This window comes from Amblyomma maculatum, chromosome 1 (genome assembly GCF_055883805.1).
Source record: "Amblyomma maculatum isolate TAMU_Amacu chromosome 1, ASM5588380v1, whole genome shotgun sequence".
Lineage (NCBI taxonomy): Eukaryota > Metazoa > Arthropoda > Arachnida > Ixodida > Ixodidae > Amblyomma > Amblyomma maculatum.
Genome location: NC_139344.1, coordinates 46,061,468 through 46,081,737, shown reverse-complemented (window position 1 = coordinate 46,081,737; position 20,270 = coordinate 46,061,468). Strand labels below are relative to the sequence as shown.

General features: G+C 46.1%; 1 pseudogene; it reads right to left on the bottom strand.

Moving 5' to 3' along the window:
* Window positions 1–1,436: 1,436 nt before the first annotated feature.
* On the bottom strand, window positions 1,437–9,015 carry LOC146202267 (protein roadkill pseudogene; annotated as a pseudogene).
* Window positions 9,016–20,270: the final 11,255 nt, after the last annotated feature.

Genomic DNA, 20,270 nt, shown 5'->3' with positions numbered 1-20,270 from the left:
AACGATAGTTTTGCATAAAGAAAGTAACAAAATTCCTATAAAGAAAGGAGTTAGGCAAGGAGACACAATCTCACCAGCACTATTCGCAGCTTGCTTAAAGGAAGTATTCAGAGACTTGGAATGCGAGCAGTTAGGGATAAGGGTAGATGGAGAATACCTCAGTAATCTGCCATTTGCTGATGACATTGCCTGGCTAAGCAACTCGGGGGATGAACTGCAAATAATGATTTATGACCTAGACAGGAAAAGTAGAAAGATAGCCTTGAAAATCAATATGCAGAAGACTAAGGTAATGTTCAACAACCTCGGCAAGGAATAGCAGTTTACATTGGGTAGCGAAGTACTGGAAGTAGTAGGCGAATATGTCTACTTAGGACAGGTAGTAACCGCAGATCCTGACAATGAAAAGGAAATAACAAGAAGAATAAGATTGGAATGGAGCGCATTTGGCAAGCACTCGAATATTATGACTAGCAGCTTACCGGTATCGCTCAAGAGGAACCTATACAACATTTGCATCTTACCTGTACTCACCTATGGGGCTGAAATGTGGAGGCTAACCAGGAGGATTCTACTTATTTTGAGGACAACCCAGAGGTCTATGGAATGAACAATTGTAGGGGAAACATTAAGAGATAGGAAGCGTGCAGAGTGGGTCAGAGAAATAAATCAAGTTACCGACATTCTAGCGGAAATTAAGATGAAGAAATGGACATGGGCAGGACATGTAGTGCGAAGAGATGATATCCGATCGTAGCTTAGGATAACAAACTGGATTCCAATGGAAGGAAAGTGTAGCAGGGGGCGGCAGAAAGTTAGGGGGGGGGGGGATGAGGTTATGAAGTTAGCAGGGGTCAAGTGGATGCAGCTAGCACAGAACCGGGTTAATTGGAGAAGTACGGGAGAGGCCTTCGCCTTGCAGGGGGTGTAGTCAGGCTAATGATGATGATGACATGTGACATATTCGAACATCTCTTGGTTACCTGCTTTCATTTTTGTGCTGCACACAACAGCTCGCGGAACGATGCTTGAAAGCACCCACAGAACACGTTATCGGCACGAGTGCGAGTTGTAGACGCTTTATTTCAGTCCAGGCCTCGGCACAACCCATTATGAGAGGTAAAGGAGGGGGGGGGGGGGGGGGGCGGTGTAAGCAGCACTTCGTGTGCCAGCCAGCACTAAATACGCCTCACAGCAAGCCTTCATGTTTCCAGCTCGAAACCTTCAAACAGCACTCACAAGTTGTCCTTTTCCAGCTCAGGGACAGCCATCTCGGGAAGGATCTCGAAGAAGTCGGGTGTGCTGCGATGTGGCTCAGATGTTTCGAGTTCTGGAGATGACGGCATTCCTTCTGGCTTGTCCTCCGAGTCAGGTGCGAGCTGGCAGAGGAGTATGTCCTCTTCAGGCGTGTCATCCACTACTACCAGGCTCTCACCTTAGAACAGGTCGTACTTGTCATCAGAGCGACTGAGGTAAGGATTCATGAATTCAATGGAGATGTCTGCAGCACCTTCCCCGTTGCTTTCAGTGACCCCCTCGGTTGGTGCGGCTGCTGGTGCGAGGTCCCTGGGCTGGGGCAGACTAGAGACACTGCTGATCTCTGCATCGAGAAGCTCAGAGCCATCTACCGAGATGTCCTCCCTGGGGGATTCCCCGTAGTCAGCGTTGCTTCTTTCCTCACCGCGAGCACCGGTAGAAATGACATTTGTGATGGGGGATAATGCCTGCCGCCTTGTTTCGCAGACGTCGGTCTCGTACTTTACTATCAACACCTCATTCCCTTATAACGACGTCCTCTTGGGTTGAGCGGCACTACGGTTGCTTGGTTCTGACGAGCTCATTGTGGATGCACCCTTGGAAGAATTACCGTTCATGATGACCGATAGGACATGCACGAAGATGCTCTGACAGAAAGAAGATGCGCGCGAATTGACGGCGCGAGATCAGGTACTCTGCCGGGGCAACATTAAATGATTGAATTCAGGATTGTAGTACCGCGCTGCGCTTTTCGCGGCGTATTTAGTGTGTGGATAGGGTTTTGAAACCAAATGTTCATACGTTATAGCACATCTTCACGATGCATGATTCAAAATAATTTCTAATCGACATTTCTCAAAGTTACGTATAGCCCTGAACTAATAGCTGAGTGTTAGCGTCAGCTCTGCGTGGCGATGAAGAAGAAAGCTTGCAGAAATATAAAGCTCGAGCGCTCAGTAAAGCGGAGTGGAGGCAGAGCTGGCCCACACGGGTCTCTCTGAGCAGCGCAGCCTGCTCGCCAGGGCCCGGGAGACAGCCCAGGCCAATGGTATCCTGTACTGAGGAAACCACCTATGCTATTCCATTAAACAAATAAAGTTTACTCTCTCTCCCTCTACCTCTTGTTAGGTGGCACCTATTCCACCGAAGAAGAAAATAACGCGGTAAGAATACATACACAAGAGTGTTACACTGCGCGAAGTTGTTCAGCGCACGCCGTCCTGTGCTGGTTTTTCTTTGTATACAGAGGATAAGATTTGGACCCATCGAGCGAACGACGACAGCCCGACGCTGCTATGCCGGAAGACGAAAGAGATGAGAAAGCATGCAAAAGCAAGGGCTTGGTCAGCTAGGCTGTTCTGGTTAGAGCGAAGCAACCGTTGACCACCATCAACTATTATGTGTCAGAGCCTCAAGAAGATGCGACCAATAGTTTTTTACCTCCTCTACAAAGATAGTGACATCCGAAAAGAGAACTCATTTACGATAAGCAGTCAGGCTGAAAACCGAGTTGATGTCAGTTACTACAACAACCCCAAAATAAATAGGGATGGCCCCTAATACCGTCGCATATATTTAGAAATAAGGTAAAATGATATCGACACGCTGCACGCGTCCAAACCGCCGCACTTTGGAACACGCGTTCACACCATTCTAAAGCCACCCAACACGCGCCTTATAGAAATCACCACCCCGGTTATACTGCACAGCGTACACCACCATTTACTCACATGAATTATACGCCACTGCAGTGCCAGTACATGAATTACGCTACAAGACATGCTACGCAGATGCTAGGCCACTGCATTACTGACACACAAATTACACTACATGACATAGTGCAACACTGCAGTAATGATACGCGTATTGCACTACACAATATACTGCGCCACTACAGCGCTCATACATGAATTATACAAGGCGTACTACACAACTACTCTAGTCATACACATGCTACTACCATAGCGCAGAGAAAAAAGCCTCCCCATTTAAGGAGCCGTTCACCTGTAAACCCGGCGTCCGCGTCGTGAGTGAAATATCACGTGCACGGCCCTCCCAGGTGGTAGCTGGCAGGCAACATCGCCGGGAGCAGACTGGGCGTAGGGTTGTGCGACTTCACAATACCACAGAACATGGCTGAGTTGGCAGAGGACCCAAACTTGCCCTTTTAAATTCAGATGTGAGGTGAAGAGGAATCCAACCCTGCCTGCCAAATTAAACCTGCCATACCATTGGCCACACAGGAACCTTCGTACGGAGTCGGCTTGGCTATAAACGGAGCTTTATACCTTCTTTGCGAAGTGTTCCACATACCCTGGTAGCTAACGACGGTATGCAAAGGAATGTTGGAGAGGAAATAAAGGCAAGAATTTGAGAATCAGTGATATACGAGCAGCAAAACGCACATATAGGAGAACGAGAATGCTTAAGAGGAGCTGTCAAAAGGAGCAGCTGGCTCATCATACCCTTAACAGTGGAATTATAGACTTGCCTCCCCGCCCCCTCCAATTTTGGGGCAAAAGGTGCACTAGGGTAGTCAGCGGCGCATTTCGGGTAATCGTTGCTAGTCGCTACTGCACATGTGCCGTAACCATGGAAATTAGTTGTACCGAGCAACAGAAGAAAAAAAGAACGGAAGAGAGAAGAAGGGGGAGAAGAAGATGATCGAAGCCGGTCAAATGAAGCAAGCAGATTTGGAAGACGGCAAGAAGAAAAAGACAGAAGAAGGGAAGTAGAATGAAGACGAAAAGAGTGAGAAGAGTGAGGACGAGACGAAAAAGCCGGTCAAATAGAGAAAGCAGTTTCGGAGGACTCCGAGGAGACGAGAGAAGAATGGAAGAAGAATGAAGACGGAAAGAGGGTGTAAAAGAAGAAGCCGGCCGGATAGCGCTAGCAGATACGAAAGGCGCCAAAAAGGAAACAGAAGGGATGAAGAATGGAGACGGAGAGAGGCAGAAGAGGAAGAAGAAGGATTAGAAAACGAAGAAGCCGGTCAACTAGAGAAAGCTGATTCGGAAGACGCCAAGAAAAAGAAGTCAGAAGGGAACAGGAACGAATACGGAAAGAAGGAGAAGAGCGAGGAGGAGACGAAGGAGCCGGTCAAATAGAGCAAGCAGATTCGAAAGACGCCAAAAAGACAGAAGAAGGAAAGAAAAAAGAAAACGGAAAGTGGGAGAAGAGGGAGGAAAAGAAGAAGCTGGTCAAATAGAGCAAGCAGATTGGCAAGACGCCAAGATCAAGAAGACAGAAGAACAGAAAAAGATAAGCCGGGAAGAGGGAGAATACGGGGAGGAAAACAAGGCGGTCAGTTAGAGCAAACAGATTCAAAAGACGCCAAGAAGGCAAGAGAAGGGAAAAAGAATGAATACGGAGAAAAGGAGAGGAGGGAGGAGCAGAATAAGCCGGTCAAATAGAGCAAGAAGATTAGGAAGATGCCAATAAGACTCGCCGAAGCGTGATTCCGTTCTCTCAACGCTATAGTCCTCTGAGCAGCGTGACCTGACGACAAATATCTGTAATATTGTTAAAACGAATAATAGCGCGATTAAAGCCCGGCATTCCGGTCGGTTCTATAGCGCAAAGGATTAATGCCACTTATGTCTAAGCTCGGAACATCTGTTCGAATCCTCTGAAAGCAATTCTTTTCGGATATTTGTTTTTTACAATTCACAACATCTAAATAAAATTACAACATCTTGCTGTGGTGTGTTTTCCTTTAGTTTGCATTTTGTGAAATTTTTTATTCCTAGTAGCTGCAAAACCAGCCGTGAATAGAGCCAGGAGGTGACGGTATGGCAGCGGTTACACTACGGACTTACCTTCACCGTATTCATATCCTGCATTTACTGAGTGTGTGTTACCTTAATTAAGAGTGCGTTCAGAGGCAACTCTCGGCAACTTAACTTGCTGAGAGACAACTAGTCAGGAGAAAGAAATTGCGGGGCCCTACCGTTGAGAGACATATTTACGCGCACCGTATCGCCGATCACACGAGCGGTTTGCAGCCAGTGCATCGGCGACGAGAACGGCGACGAGGACTATGTGAATAATCCGTTTAGTAGCTTTCGCTACGCATATCTAGTATCTACCGAGTTGAGCCACCATCTTTTTTTTTTTTTTTTTTTTAAATCACAAGATAAACAAGACACAATACCAGCAGAAATTGATAACTATATCCCAAAAGTTATTTCAGGTATTCGGGACGTAAGTATTGCCCCTATTATCCGAAAGATTGTCGACGCTTGGTGAAAAAATAAAAAGGAGAAAAAAAAACGTCGTTCGATGAAAACGCTTGTACACAAAAAAAGCAAAAACAAAGCTCCTTAACAACGCCTATCCCTTTCAGTTGTTGTTGTTGTTGTGCCGTAAGATAATGGCACATACGCACGAGGGATATTGGCCACACGGGAAACTAATAGTAAGGGAGCTATGCAGTTAGATATGAGAATAAAAAAAAACTAATATATAGTAATATGCAATACGACAGTGCAATACAGTTCCATAGCCCGCTGCGTTGTCATTAATTTGACACGACTTCGTTCACCTCCATGCTTCTGGCCCATTCATGAGCACCGGAAATATGCTTTTCCAATCAACGTGCCACTTTCTCAGTGAACGCAGCATCCTAGTTACTTGCAAACAATGCTCCATTCGTAAAGAGTACCTTCAATTTATCCTCAGTTTCCTCTAAGATGGGAGGGGACGGGGAATAAGGCAGTAAACAGAAACTGTCCAAATTAACACTTTCGGCCTAGAATTTTGTATTTCGAATATAAATGTTTTTCCTGGATGTTAATTTTATCTATATCATCCCATGAACACGCAAAAAAATATATTCCTCGCAGTGCAAGTACTTACGGATATAGAGACATGGTGTCACAGTCGGACATCAGCGCTCAATAGGCGTAAATGCGAAAGCAATCGCTTTGGCTTCCGCGAGTCACAAAGAAAAGAATGAAAAAATACCTAATTCTGAAACCTTGAGGGCAGGTAAAGCAGTTTATTTACTTGTGTAATCTGTAATTCACTATATTGAACAAATTCTAAGTTCTACATAGGCTACAAAAAATTTGGTCTCAAATGCAGCCTCGCCATTTCTTGGCCAAAAAGAAGAAACAACGCATTCCCGCGCACAATTTTTTTTCTTCGATGTTTATTGCCTCGGGGCATAAAAGGAATCATATGAAGGATGAAGGATCTGGTCAAACAAATGAAAAACAGTTGGCTGATGTAATGAAGTCATGTAGTGAACGATGATGCGGTCCCTGCGTCCAAACGGCATACGACTGCTGATTATGGGGGGAGAGGCGCGCTGCCACTAGGTGCCGGATCGGAGTCGGCTTCAGCGCACATTGTATTAATCAGATGCTTAGTTTGAGCTAGTTGGTAATTACTTTTCGAAAACATAGCGCAAAAAAGAACCGGACGACTCAGAAGTAACGGGGCAGGCGCTAACTTGCAACCTTATTTTAGAAAAGACAACCACGTCGAAAATATAGGAGCTCATAAACCCCACTATCAGTCAGCGAGCATGCGTAAAGAATAGCACTATCAGGATGGCAGCGCGTGGAAAAGAAAAGAAAGAAAGAAAATAAGAAAATCACGGTGCCGAGGGGACAAAACCACCAAGGGTCGAATGAGATATGTATTTAGGAAGATTAAGAACAAAAGAGAAATGTAAAAGCTATAAAACATGAATTGTAACGCAATAAAAGCATTGAATACGAGAAAGAAAAGTGAAGACAATCCTAGTTCAAATAACACAGGAACATTTCATGAAGGAAAAACCACTGATGAAATGGTTAACACCTACAGATGTCCGTCCAGGCGTGCTGACGCACATCTGCCCGGCCTTTCTTATGAAATACCCCTCCATGACTTCGGGCTCTGTTTTCCCTTTAGTTGATCTTATACATTCTGTGTTATCTATATTTGTATAGCATCCTTTATCTCCCTCTGTTTAACATGCTTTATAGTGGTCGGCAAAGTTGCTGCCTGATTTATTACGTACGCACAATCTATGATCTCTCGCCCTTTAGTTAAAGCATCTTCCTTTCTGCCCTATGTAATGAAGCCCACAGCCAATAGGAATCCTGTACACAACGTTAGCCTTGCATACCGTGAATTTAGTATGATGTTTCCTCGTGCAAGCATCTCGTTCTTTCCCTTCCTTAGTGTTGACCTGGGAAAATTTGCATGGAGCAGAGAAAACGACTTTTACGTTATAACGCGCTGCCACCTTTTGGAATTTATGCGAAAACCTATGAAAATATGGCATTACTTGAAGAGGAGTCTTGTTTCTGTTAACCTCTGTTCCCTGCTCAATAACTTGACCCTTTGGGGCTTCCAGTTCTTGAAAAACACTCTCACAAACTGCTAGTACGACATCCACGGGGAAACCTGCCTCTTGAAGAAGTCTGAACTGCTCTTTATTTCTATCGGCCATGCGATGCGTGCATGATTTAGTCACGGCTCCGTGAAGAAAGGAAGACACGATCCCCCGCTTAACAACCTTTGAGTGCGCGCTGTCAAAGTGCAACAGACGCTTCTGGTTCGTGGATGGTGCATCCAGCACATATTACCGTCGGTTAAATTCAATTCAATATCTAAGAACTGCATGCCGCCCTCTGTAGGTGCTTCCCAAGTGAAATTTAACCCGGCACCGTGCTCAGAAAAAATGCTCAGCACTTCCTTGGCAGAATCACATCTTTTCGTTGACATTTACTAAAAATAATTAAGATATTTTCAACGTATCTCAACAATTTTACTACAGGAAGTTGAGAAAGGTTTATTTGAATGCGCTTGTCAAAAGCGGATAAACATATGTTTAATAACACAGGTACAACCGAAAACCTATACAAATGACTCTTTTTTTTTAAAATATAGAAATGGCATTCTGAAATGATAGCTGGTGATGAAAGGTAGAATTCCAACAGGGTTCCCACTCTGTTTTGGTAGGCGATTTCGCCGCTTTCAGAACCCGTATCACGGATCGCCATGAAGGATTCCCGGAATACCTGGTGGTCTATGTCGGCGAACTCCAATCTATTCCGCTGCACTTCCAGCTCGTGTTCGAACATAGCCGCAAATACAGGACAGCGATCGATAAGGATAGCTTTGTGGGCGTAGAGGTCCCGCTCATTGACACTCAGGACGACATCGCTGAACGTCTGGCATTCAAACAAGTGACAAAATCCTCGACAGCCGGCACTGAGGGACCTTGAACTTCTTTATGTTCTTCAGCCACGAAATGTTCACCAAGTCCGAAACAACGCTCACTTCACAATATAGTGTGAGCTGGCCAACAAGGAGTTCGTTTGCCTTCTACAGCAATACATCTCTCCCAATGAACTTCTTGAAGCCCCAGTCCTTGCCTTGGAAAAAGCGATATGTTATTTTGCTTGCCATAATCTTGGTCTCTTCCCGCTTGGCATTGAGGATGGAAAATGTGAACTAGGCATGTACCTTACTTTTATCGGTGGACACCTGTAGCAGGTACAGGGATAGGTAATCCTTGCTCTTCTCGTCCAGACCCTTGGGTTTCTTCCTTAGGTACAACTTCAGTCAATCGTTGGCCGCGGCAGAAAATGTTGAGCTTTTTATCATTTCCCCCACTTCCTCTCGGTGGAAACTGAAGTTGTTGATCTTCCACATGAAGGAAACATTGGTGACGTTCACATATGTGAAGCCCCAGTTCTCGGCCCCGGGCGTGTTGACCTCGCTCAGCGGAGCCGAAGTGGGCAGGCAGGGAATGGCCATGCTTCTATACGACTCCAGCAGGATCTCACCGCGCGCAACGACGGTGGCACCGGCTTCGGCAGCCACGACGCTGAGCAGGCCGCCTTGAGAGGGCTCTTCCTCCCAGTGGGTGCCCTGACGTAGTGCACACAGATACCCTTTCCTAGGGATGAAACTCCTTAGCGAAGACGGACGCAGTGACGGTGTAAGCTGGTCCCAAGGCGGCCCCATGAGCCGCGAACGGATTGGCCTCGGGTATAGCAGCCGCCTATCAGTGTTCTTGCCTGGACGCAGCCGTATCGCCAAAACGTCTGCCTGGCCTCCTTGAGAATACCTCGAGGCTCCCTCCTCCCGATGGCGGCCTTCGCGCAGTGCCAGCAGATACTTTTTCCTCAGTATGAAGCTCCTTGGCGAAGAATGGCGTAGTGACTGCGTAAGCTGGTCCCACGGTAGCGCCATGGGCCGCGAGCTGAGTGACACCGGGTAGAGCAGCAGCCTTACGGTGGTCATGCTACGCTGCATGGCTGCCAAGTCGAGCAGTCTTCCTGCCGGCCCCTGCAACTTTAGGCCTGTATAATGAGCGCCAGCACTGTCGGCGCATTAGTACCGCCAGGATCCGGGTGGCGAGGAAAGTGGGAATCCGAACTCCGAAGGGAATCACTAATATTTTAAAAGCGCCTTCTTTTTCACCTACCGGCACAAGTGCATGCCACGAGACTCCAAAAGGACATTCGTTTTCTTTCTTCTCTTGTATTCGTGGCGAGAGAGCCATAACGGCTCTATGAGAAATTCTCGATGTGATCATCATATTCAGCGTATGCTTTCGATCTGATATTTAACATCACATAGTCAAGCTAAATATGTCTTTAAAATCTCAGAGTAATGTTTAATCTGGAGATTCGACATCACCACACCAAGTACTCCTTCACCCAAACACTTCATGATCGTGTCCTAATAAGTTCTTCATCATCATCATTAGCCGGACTATAACCACTGCAGGGCGAAGGCATCTCCCATATCCCTCCAGTTAACCCGATCCTGTGCTAACTGCATTCACTTGACCCCGGCGAACTTCTTAACCTTATCTGCCCACGTAACTTTCTGCCGCCCCCTACTACGCTTTCCTTCCTTTGGAATCCGGTTTGTAACCATAAGTGACCATCGGTTACTCCCTTGCACATGTCCTGCCCATGTCCATTTCGTTTTCTTGATTTCCACTAGAATGTCAGTGACTTGAGTTATTTCTCTGACCCACTCGGCACGTTTCCTATCTCTAATGTTACCACTACCATTTTTCTTTTCATGACCCTCTGCGTTTTTCTCAACTTAATTAGGACCCTATTTGCTAGCCTCGAGGATTCAGCCCCATACAGGTAAGTACAGGTAAGATGCAACTGTTGTATACTGTCCTCTTGAGTGACACCGGTACGCTACCAGTCAATCTGCGAATGCTTGCCGAATGCGCTCCACCCCAATCTTATTATCCTTGTTTTTTCCCTTTCATGGTCCGGATCTGCGGTTACTACCTGTCCTAAGTAGACATATTTCGCCAACTACTTCCAGTGCTTCGCTACCTAACGTAAACTACTGTTCTTTCCTTAGGTGGTCGAATAGTACCTTAGTCTTCCGTCCAGCGTTTTAGCCGAGAAGACTCACGGTCAACGAAGCGGTAACACCACCTTGAAAGAATCTCACTGTAAAATTTGCCTCACAGTGAGGCAAACCTCAGAGGTTGATATAAACGCAGCTCGCTAAGCAGGACCTCTTGAAGCCACGTTTGGTTACGCGCCTCTCACTGCGACTGAACGCCTTGCACCCGTCTGCGCGGAACTAGACACTGCTACGCAATCTCCCCAGTATCTGCCCACCAAGCACTTTGGATCCTCAGTCTCCTCAGATATCCCAGAGCAACAACGCTTTTTGTAACGAAAATTACACTAGGCTAGTAGAAGCGCATTTCGGGGAGCCGAGCGTAGGCCATTAGCGCGCATGCGCTGCTACCACGGCAACCAGCTGGGCCATTCCACTGGTGTTCCACCGCTGCACTAGTTACAGAGAGGAGGAGAAGGATGGTATCGGCATCCCAGAAGATGCGCGTGCTGGCGCTGAAAGGAGGAGAAGGGTATTTTCACACTCCACGTGCACGCACCGCCGCGGACAGCTGACCGAGTGGATCAGGAAAGCGTATGCCGGCATCGCATGCACAGGGCATGAAGAGCGATTCGGCTTAGAACGGCGGTTTGTTCCGCCGCGGTGGCACAGTGGATAAGATGACCGACTACAACTCGGGGGTACCCGAGTTCGAACCCAGCGTTTCGATGGAGGCGCAATGGAGAAGCATGCGTGTGCTATCAGTGCATGTTATATAACGCCCGTTCGTCGAAATTAGTCTGCAGCCCTGCACTACGGCACGTCTTTCTCTCTTTCCGGGTTCACTCGAATCTTCTTCCATTGCCTTAAGGCGCTGTCAGGTGTCCAAAGAACAAGGGCGATAGATACTGTGCCTTCCCTTTCCTGTGAATCAATTATTAGAACGCCGGTAAACTTTGATGCGTTCAACGGAACGCTAGTTGTGTTCGATGCTATGCTCGGTCTCCCACAGGCGAAGCTTTAGCCCGTTGTGGTGGTGCAGTCGCTACGGCGCTCGACTGATGTGCCCGAGGATGCGGGATCGAATCTCGGCCGTGGTGGCCCCCTTTCCATTTAGGCGAAAAGCAAAGCGCCCGTGTGTTGTGCAATGTCAGTGCACGTTAAAGTACCCCAGGTGGTCCGAATTTTCGGAATCCTCCAATAGGGAGTCTTTCATAGTGTCACTTAGTGGTGACAAGGCTATAGGCAACATATGAGGAGGCTTGAAACATACTGAAACATACATATTCTTTATTGGGCTGACTTGCGCCCACAAAAGATCCAAGCAATCTGCGACGGCGACAGCAGGAAGCGTGCTAGGCGGTCGTCGATCAACGAACGCCCATCGGATTCGTCAACGCAAAATTTAAAGGCTGCGAAGAAACATCCAGATAAAGCCGTAGACAGTGACTAGCACAACCTCGAACATTACAGAAACACACGCAAGTGGCCGAAATCTTTTAGATGCAAATCGACGTATCCTGTGCGACACGGAAATGATAAAACAGCATCTCGCGACAACGACCATGACCAAACAAAGACAGAACTGATCCATGCGCTAGAATCGCAGTGATAAGGCTTCATACCGGCGGCTGTCGAAAAGCAACAAATATTTCAATTGTTCGTGGAATATACTCTCTTTTTGAATAGGCATCACCTCGATGTTTACAAAATAAACGCAAAAAGGTAAATAAATTGTTAACAATTAAAATTACGGGCGTTTAGCGCGCGAAATAAGGCTTCATGTGCACCACGTGAACGATTCATATTCCGGCGCCACTAGGATGGGGTCATGCCGTCGAGTATGAGTTCGTATAGTCAAGTTGTCCTATACGCCAAAGGAATTTGTATGGCCCAAAGTAGGGGGGCAGTAAATTTTCACTTAGTCCACGACGGCGAATTGGCGTCCATGCCTACGCTTGGTCTCCTGCCGTGTACTCTGCGTGGCGTCGTCGCAAGTTGTATATGCAGCCGTGCGAGTCGTCGGGCTTCCTCTGCACGCTGCAGGTTGGCGGCGACGTCTAGGTTGTCTTCTTTTGTCCCATGCGACAGTATCGCGTCAAGCGTCGTCGTAGGCATTACATAAGCTTGAACGAGGTCGCTCTGGTTGTCTCCTGGATGCCAGTGTTATACGCGAAGGTCACGTACGGCAAGATGGCGGCCCAGGTCTTCTGTTCGGTGTCGACGCACATAGCGAGCGTCTCCGCTATAGTTTTATTGAGACTTTCCTTGAGTCAGTTTATCTGCGGGTGGTATGCGGTCGTCCTGTGGCTTCTCTGGCTGTACTTTAAGATGGCTTGTGTGAGTTCCGCTGTTAATGCATTTCCTCGGTCCGTGATGATCACTTCAGGAGCGCCGTGCCACAGGAATATTCGTTCGACAAAAAACTTGGCAACTTATTGTGCGGTGCTGTTAGACAGAGCTTTCGCTTCGGCGTACCGGGACATGTAATTGGTTGCCCCGATGGAACCATTTTTTTGTAATGGGCCCCCCATTTATTCCGCGCTGATTAAGTTGGGAAGGAGCCGAGGAACTCCATCCCAATTTGTTGAAAGGGCTTAATCGGGGGCGATATGGGGCTCAGTAGACCATCTGGTCTGGGGCGTCTAGCGTCGCCGACACCCACGGCATGTATTCAGGTAATGCGCAACGTCGGCAGGCAAGCGTGTTCAGTAATATTTCTCGTATATCCGGCGCAACGTGCGCGCAAATCCGAGATGCCCTGCTGTCGGCTCATCGTATAGCGCCTGCAGAAACTCCGGTATGAGGCTTTTGGGCACAAGAAGCTCTGCTGTTCTGTTGGCTGCAAAGTTCTTCTTCATGAGGACGCCGTTGTTTAAAGCGAATGACTATAAATAACGCTTGAACACCACAGGAAGAGAAGCGATCTTTCCTTCGAGGCAACCAGCTAAGTCTTTCAACTCAGGGTCTGAGCGCTACTGCTGGGCAAAACTGCTGGCGTTTACTGGTCCCAAGAAAGCGTCTTCGTCGTCTTCTTTCAGCGGCGCGTCAACGGAGGCTTGTAACAACCACACTGGACCGGAATACTTTCAACTAGCCTCATAGATGACTATGATGTCAAATTCTTGAAGACGCAGGCTCCATCGCCTAATGCGGCCGGATGGATCTTTTGAGTTGGCGAGCCAGTACAATGCATTGTGATCGTTCACAACCCTCAATGGTCGTCCGTACAAATAGGGGCGGAAATTGGATGGGGCCCAAATGATGGCAAGACATCTTTTATTTGTCGCAGTATAGTTTAATTCAACTCCCGACAAGGAACGGCGAGCGTACGCGATACCATTTTCCTGTCCGGCAATTTTCTGAACCAGAACAGCGCCCAGGCCAACGCTGCTTGCGTCGATATAATTTTCTGTCTCCTCATTTTCTTCGAAATGCCTGAGTACAGGAGGTGAGTGTAAGCGGCCATAAAGTTCCTTAAAGCATCATAAGGCGGCGCTTCCCATTTAAAAGGCAAGTCAGCCTTTGTAGGCTGCGTCAACGGTTCGGCGATGCGCGAGTAGTTGATGGCAAATCACCGATAGTAAGCGCATAGCCGGAGGAATCTGCGTAAAGCTTCCTTGTCGGCAGGCGGTGTAAACTGTCCGATTGCAGTTGTTTTCTCCGGGTCTGGGCGCACACCGCCCTTGTTAATGATGTGATCTGGGAACCACAGTTCCTCGCAGGCAAAGTGGCATTTCTCTGGTTTCAACGCTAGCCCTGATTATATAATTATTTTCAGCACTGTCCGAAGCCTTTTCAGTTGGTCTTCAAAGCTTGAACAGATCGGGTTGGGGCCAACATTTCAGTTCATGGCCCTTTTCCCAAGCATTTCACCCCAGAAGAGCCTAGCATCAGGCCGGGGGAAATTGTGTACCCAATGGGAACCGGTGGGTACCCGGCGGCACTAGGGATCGAACCCTGTACCTCCCCAATGCGAGGCGGATGCTCCACAACAAGGCCACCGCCTCGGCATCACAACGACATCATTCAAGTATTTCAGACAAATCTGCCAATTCAAGCTCCCCAAAACGGTATCCATTACCCGCTGGAACGTCGCTGGTGCAGAGTAGAGGCCGAATGGTACAATCGTGAACTCTAAGAGGCCGTCTGGTGTGATAAACGCGGTCTTCTCTTTCGTCGATCTCAATTTGCTAGTACCCGCTCTTTAGGTCCATCGACGAGAAGTACTTGGCGTTGCAGAACCGATTCAGTGTGTCGTTGATGCGGGAGAGAGGGTACGCAATATCGTTTTCATTATGCTATTCAAGCGGCGGTTCGACGCAAAAACGAAGTGTTCCGTATTTTTTCTTCACCAGAATGACGGGAGCCGCCCATGGGCTCTTCGCTGGCTGGATGACGTCTTCACAAAGCATTTTATCTACTTACTGGCGTATGGCTTCTAAGTAAACATATTTCTGTAATACTCGCAGCGTCGATACTTGGTTTGTCCCTTATTTTAGAACTAATTTTACACGTAAACACTAAAACACAACCTTCCTCACATACTCAACAAATATAAATACAATGAAAATTTCAAAGTCAAAGAATTACGGAAATATTTTGTGGAGCTGTGAGACTTTTGTATTTTTGTTACTTCTGATCTTGTAGGTGCGCACTGATGTACAGAGCAAGTTTTAACACTTTGATTCTGTCGTCCTATTTGATGTGTCTATTTTGCTTGCTATGAATGTATATCTGTTTTAACTGTACACTAGAGAACAGTCAGCATGTCTGGGTGAATTTTACATGTCCTTACGCATACTTCAAAGTTTTTTAGTAGCTGACCCTGAAACCTGCATAGTTTACATGAAATAGTTGCATTTATCTAGTGTATTATTTATATTTTCTTTCTATTTTTGTGTATTTTTCTCTTTATTTTACATGCATCATTCCCTTGTAGTAATTCTCCTACACTTCGGTGTCACTGCTTTGCAACACTTTGTATAGGTTTTCCGGGCCCCGTTAAACTGCAAAAGCGGCTTTTTGCCAGGAGATCCCTCCAGTTGTACTGGTGAAATAAATAAATAAATAAATAAAAAGTAGCTGACGTAATTCTGCTCCTTTGCTATTTTTCTTGGAACGATAAAATGTAGGTGGGTAACATGTGACCACTGATTTCGTACCGAAGCAAAACTCGCTCAACAATCATTTTTACTCGTGCCATCATGAGCTCTTTGATAGAACACGTTGCGCGCTTAATATCAGTACGCAGCTCTTCTAGTTACAAAACACCTGCTGTTCTCCTCTCCTGGTTGGAGTGCTTGAAAAGTAAGATGGGGTGCGGTTCTCAAAAAATCTATGTAGTTTTTCTCAGGATGCGGCAGACTTCGGCTGTGACGCTCCATTGAGATTGAGGAGAGAGAAACTCTAGTGGATATTTCCCTCAGTTTCAGTCCTCCTATTGCAACTTGAATAACGAATCGAATCCGCCATTGAAGCATTTGCACCCACTTCCTAACGCACACGAGTACTGTCTTGACGATTGTAACGTCAAAACGAATGCGGGAAGATTGAGTAAGGAGTATACCTGCCTCAAACATATTAGGCAATGTAGCGAATGCATGATGTATACGTAAATGTGCCCAAACATATGATCCCTAAGAATGCATGAAAAAATTGTTCTTGTTGGATTGAACCTCCAGCTAAACTCGACCACGCCGCGGCAAGGTAGGGAATTCAGGTTCCGAAAATGATTTTGTGCGGCACATCAAGGTTGCATCCAGCGTTATTTTAAACGAGTTACTGATGTTACGATTATCGCAAGAGTCTAAGCTTGTCGTATTCTTTAAACTTTTTAAAGTACAATACACCTCACTTTCATCGGTCAGTTCGAAAATAGAGATTGAGAAACTCTATCGCCCACAAATTTAAATAAATCACGGATGAGATATCGACTCCTGATTGTAGTAACAAAATCGTTAAAAGCATTGTCCAAGGAATGCCCATTTAGGTCAAAACCATCCTCTGTTAAGCTTTTCATGTTATTTGGGTGAGTAATTCTATTTAAAAGTTTATTAAGGCGCCTCCAATTTTTTTTAGGATTATTTAAGAGTTTCATGTCAAAGAGGTTATTGCAGGAAGTAGTCCTAGCTGTCCTGATTTCTTTGTTCAAAAAAATCCAAAATGCTTTAAAGCGAACCAGTAGTGCGGTATCCTTAGCGCTGGACAATTATGTGAATATTCTTTGCTTCTTTACAAGTCGCAGAAGTCATGGGGACATGCACGGCGTGCGAGCGTTTTTTGGAACCTTTGCTTCAATGGTAGAAAAATATTCATGATAGTCTGGTGAAAAAATCCCCAAGAAAGTTCTAGGCAAGCCCGAGTAGGTGCTTCAAAAAAAAAAAAAAAAAACGTTTCCAGTTTGCTTGCTCTGTACGACACCTAAACGTTTCAGGGTTTTTGTGTGAACTAAGCTGCCGATGGGGATTAAAGGTTTTAGAAAGGTTTTTAGAAAGGAAAACAGGTAGACGACCTCCGTCTTGAGGCATTTTGATAGACTAACGAGCAACGCCACGATGACAATGCATCTATAAAATTTTTATACATTTTTTTAGAGTCTCGCTTTAAATCTCCTCTATCGTGCGCGAGCCTATCACGTGGTGGTCGCACATAAAGCGGCAGAGTGGGCTCCGAGCAGAAAGTCTTCAGTGCTTCTGTGCGAGTCAGCATCGCCAAGGGACACGTGATGTAGACAAGCCACCTGCGAGAACAGGTGGCATTCAGACGACGGCGCGACCAGTGAATGGTGGTAAGCGCGAATATGCTAAGAAATAAAGCACAATGCACAGGGGTGTAGAGCGCAGGTTTGTTGTTTAATGCGACAACACAAGGCAAAGCAAAAAGAAAACAACTAATGACTTCTATTTTATAGTTACTCTGTCACCGAATTTTAGAAATAAGCAATTTATGTCTGCCTGATGTACGCTTTTTTTTTTTTTGCGCACACTGCTAGAAACACGTTTGCCCCCTCCTCCCAAGATATAGATATTGCAAGCAGATTTCTTTTTTGAGCCCAGAAAATGACATGCTTGCCGTTGGCAAGGACGTATATTGCCAAATAAATGTCAATGGCGCCGGCTTTCAATCTGGACACACCCATCAGGACGACACAGCGGCGACAAGTGATGCCAGTGCACAATAGACCTACTACGATGAACAGCTCGCAAGGTGAACTCGATATATTCTTCAGCGCTGTGTGAATTGTACCATGCCTCAAAAATACCGAAGTTAAACTTATTTTCGAATCTGCGAAAAATATACGTTTCTGCTTTTCTCTTTACTAGCAGCAAGTTCTCTGGCTCAAAGACGTGCTTCGAAAGCTGGAAGTTGTATACCGCAGGAAGGTTCTCTTGTAGCTTTCTTCTGGCAGCGGACTTTGGCACTTAACGGTGGTCGATTTTAACCAGAGTTAGAATCGGCCACTTCTAACCAGTCAGGGAGCAAAAAAAAAAAATAAAGAAGAAACAAGGAACACAAACTTCCAGCCGTTACACGCTTACAAGCCTTTACACGCTTACAAAAGCTAGCCGCATGTGACGTTCATGTATTAGGGCTGGCCCGAGGCAGGAGGCACGAAAAGCCCTCTACGTGGGCTTTTCTTACAGAACTCACCATTTTAGAGTTATATATGAATGTATCTTTAGAACTAAGCAAATATTAGAAAAATGCGGTACATGATCGATAGTAAACGGGAGAAAGGTAGCTTGAGCCTTACTCGTGGTCGCCGCCTCAAAGCTGCAGCACGAAGAAGCGGGGACGTGGCGGCCTAGGCACCTCTACTTCCTGACGAGGAAAAGTGCCCGGTGCGCTCATCCACCGCGAAGAGGGCTTGACAAACGGGCTCAGGCCGAGCGTTATTTCCCAATCCAGTTCCCAGGCTTGATAAGGGGATGGCCAAGAGATCGAATTGTCCGAGTTGACTCTGAGAAAAGAATATATTGTTATTGAGACTCCAACGAGGCGTTTGGAGCGCAAGAAGTGTGACGCGATGTTTCCAACACATCTTTCGTTTTCACCATTTCCACAGGGGTGCGTGAATTCTACTCAAAGATGGATGCTGCTTCGATGACATTCAGGTGGAATAATAGGAGTTTAGTACTAATGATATAAGCGGAACGCTGTACGTAGATTATTTTCAGCGCGTGGCTTTTTATAGGCCCCAGGTAGCGCAGTTAACCGGCCCGATATTGGAACTGTGCTGGCAAAACACGGCCCAAGGGCGGCACATTGTTGCCAGTATGTTTCTGATAAGGGTCCTGTCATTCTATAAGCTGGTTACAACGGGCCAGGTATGCCATTGCTTGCTGACATTGGTACTATGTCTGGAACCCAGTGATAAACATTGTCCTGCAATACGTGTGGCTCACCAATATTTCGCATATGCTGGTGTGAGCTTTGCAACATCGTCCATCAGATCGATCGGTCTTCCAACATTTCATATACGCTCGTGTGCGTTTGCAAAAATTGTTCGCTCATTTAGGTATGACTGCCAACATCTGATACACGTTTATGTATGCTGGCAAATATTTTTCGCTCATTAAGGTCCCGCTGGCAACATGCGGTACTGCATCTTGTAAAATATTGATCAACATTACCTGGTTATTTAGCCAGACTGCTAGTGAGCATTGGTCAACATTTTCCCCTTAGACTGTCAACACCTCAAGTATTTTGGCATGCACTTCTTGACAACACTGTTCCGTTGGGTTCAGACATGACTTTTAAGAATGAGACCTTCCGCCACGATCTTCGGTGTTCATAATTAGTCTTTACAGCTTTTAGATGCTCAATAAGCCGCACATTGAACTTACTCGTGTGTGTAGGTTATGAAACGAGGTGTACACAAATTGCAGAAATAATTCTTGTCTGCCTTATCTGACAGCGGTTCATGAACATTCAGGCAACGTTGGCTACCGGGCGTTGTTATATTATAAAACTAGAGGCAGTCGCTTTCCTAAGCTACTCTATTCGATTGCATCCTCAGTGAACGTGCGGTTTTCGAGATATACGCCCCGAACCTTACCATTATATTAATGCGAATAGGGACGCATGACAGAGACAGTCCATGAAGAACATCCTTGAGGCGGTTAGCTTTTGATCCGAACGTCTCTTCTAGTTCGGCATCCAAAAGCGAAATTTAGAGACCTGCCTAGTATGCCAATGGCACATGCAGCCTCATGAATCACCTCGCCGCAGCTGAAGCCGTTTAGGCGGCCATCGTGACGTTTACGCATGAATACGAGAACTCAAATTGATTTTTTTTTTTATAGGGTTGAATCTTGGTAGCACACGTGTTCTGGAAATATTCTACGAATTGGAGCTGCCTGGAAATATGACCGTGTCCAAGTTGACAAACTAGTAATATAAGAGGCTAAATATTTTATTACTGCATCGTATTAAAATATGGGGCTGACAACAGTAATTAGTATTTTTTCTCTGTCTGCCTGTCCGCATAGCGTACTTGCGAAACAGATTTGATATACTTGTGATTATTTATTGCTAAAAGTCTACAAACTGTGTAGATGAGCCACGCCAAACTGTTTTACTGACTGATTTGTATATTTTTTCATGCCGACAAACCATAGCAGCTTTCATTTGACGACGCACTTTACAAGAATAGCCCTAGAATACACACAGAAAAAATAACA